Raw genomic sequence first — 2500 nt, forward strand, 5'->3', positions numbered from 1 at the left:
ATTTGTAATTTTTGGAGCAACATAGAATTTTTTATAATTTTGTTGCCGAAAAACTAAGAAAAATTCATATAAAATAGGAAATGGGTTGGAGGTTGGTTTTTTTTGTTGGGAATGCTTTAAAATGATCCATGTGATTTTTTGGAACTTTATGTTGCACGGAAATTGCACGAAATTGCGGCAAAATGCGTACGTGGTGGGGCGGCGAGGCACGGCATGGCACACGGATGCCCCCAACGAGGCAAGGCATGGCACACGGATGCCCCAACGATGGGCACTACAAGTGCTACACCTTATATTGGGTCCACAAACATAATTTCATGGAGACTAACCCCTTTGCCATCCTTGGGCATGATGGCAAAGCCGATGGGCATGGCATGGGGCACGGTGGGCATGGTATGGGGCATCGGTGGGCATGGCATGGGGCATCGGTGGGCATCGCATGGGGCATCGGTGGGCATCGCATGGGGCACGGTGGGCATCGCATGGGGCATCGGTGGGCATCGCATGGGGCATCGGTGGGCATCGTGTGCATCGCATGGGGCACGGTGGGCATCGCATGGGGCACGGTGGGCATCGCATGGGGCATCGATGGGCATGGCATGGGGCATCGGTGGGAATCGAGGAGTCATAATGGCCTTTTTTTGCTCTAGACATCGAATTTTGATGAGATTTTTTGCAGGGATGCTTAGAAAAATGGGTAGAACATTATGGAATTGGATTTGTAATTTTTGGAGCAACATAGAATTTTTTATAATTTTTTTGCCGAAAAACTAAGAAAAATTCGAATAAAATAGGAAATGGGTTGGAGGTTGGTTTTTTTTGTTGGGAATGCTTTAAAATGATCCATGTGATTTTTTGGAACTTTATGTTGCACGGAAATTGCACGAAATTGCGGCAAAATGCGTACGTGGTGGGGCGGCGAGGCACGGCATGGCACACGGATGCCCCCAACGAGGCAAGGCATGGCACACGGATGCCCCAACGATGGGCACTACAAGTGCTACACCTTATATTGGGTCCACAAACATAATTTCATGGAGACTAACCCCTTTGCCATCCTTGGGCATGATGGCAAAGCCGATGGGCATGGCATGGGGCACGGTGGGCATGGTATGGGGCATCGGTGGGCATGGCATGGGGCATCGGTGGGCATCGCATGGGGCATCGGTGGGCATCGCATGGGGCACGGTGGGCATCGCATGGGGCATCGGTGGGCATCGCATGGGGCATCGGTGGGCATCGTGTGCATCGCATGGGGCACGGTGGGCATCGCATGGGGCACGGTGGGCATCGCATGGGGCATCGATGGGCATGGCATGGGGCATCGGTGGGAATCGAGGAGTCATAATGGCCTTTTTTTGCTCTAGACATCGAATTTTGATGAGATTTTTTGCAGGGATGCTTAGAAAAATGGGTAGAACATTATGGAATTGGATTTGTAATTTTTGGAGCAACATAGAATTTTTTATAATTTTTTTGCCGAAAAACTAAGAAAAATTCGAATAAAATAGGAAATGGGTTGGAGGTTGGTTTTTTTTGTTGGGAATGCTTTAAAATGATCCATGTGATTTTTTGGAACTTTATGTTGCACGGAAATTGCACGAAATTGCGGCAAAATGCGTACGTGGTGGGGCGGCGAGGCACGGCATGGCACACGGATGCCCCCAACGAGGCAAGGCATGGCACACGGATGCCCCAACGATGGGCACTACAAGTGCTACACCTTATATTGGGTCCACAAACATAATTTCATGGAGACTAACCCCTTTGCCATCCTTGGGCATGATGGCAAAGCCGATGGGCATGGCATGGGGCACGGTGGGCATGGTATGGGGCATCGGTGGGCATGGCATGGGGCATCGGTGGGCATCGCATGGGGCATCGGTGGGCATCGCATGGGGCATCGGTGGGCATCGCATGGGGCATCGGTGGGCATCGTGTGCATCGCATGGGGCACGGTGGGCATCGCATGGGGCACGGTGGGCATCGCATGGGGCATCGATGGGCATGGCATGGGGCATCGGTGGGAATCGAGGAGTCATAATGGCCTTTTTTTGCTCTAGACATCGAATTTTGATGAGATTTTTTGTAGGGATGCTTAGAAAAATGGGTAGAACATTATGGAATTGGATTTGTAATTTTTGGAGCAACATAGAATTTTTTATAATTTTTTTGCCGAAAAACTAAGAAAAATTCGAATAAAATAGGAAATGGGTTGGAGGTTGGTTTTTTTTGTTGGGAATGCTTTAAAATGATCCATGTGATTTTTTGGAACTTTATGTTGCACGGAAATTGCACGAAATTGCGGCAAAATGCGTACGTGGTGGGGCGGCGAGGCACGGCATGGCACACGGATGCCGCCAACGGGGCAAGGCATGGCACACGGATGCCCCAACGATGGGCACTACAAGTGCTACACCTTATATTGGGTCCACACACATAATTTCATGGAGACTAACCCCTTTGCCATCCTTGGGCATGATGGCAAAGCCGATGGGCA

The sequence above is a fragment of the Ziziphus jujuba genome, chromosome 7 (assembly GCF_031755915.1).
Source record: "Ziziphus jujuba cultivar Dongzao chromosome 7, ASM3175591v1".
In the NCBI taxonomy this organism is placed as follows: domain Eukaryota; kingdom Viridiplantae; phylum Streptophyta; class Magnoliopsida; order Rosales; family Rhamnaceae; genus Ziziphus; species Ziziphus jujuba.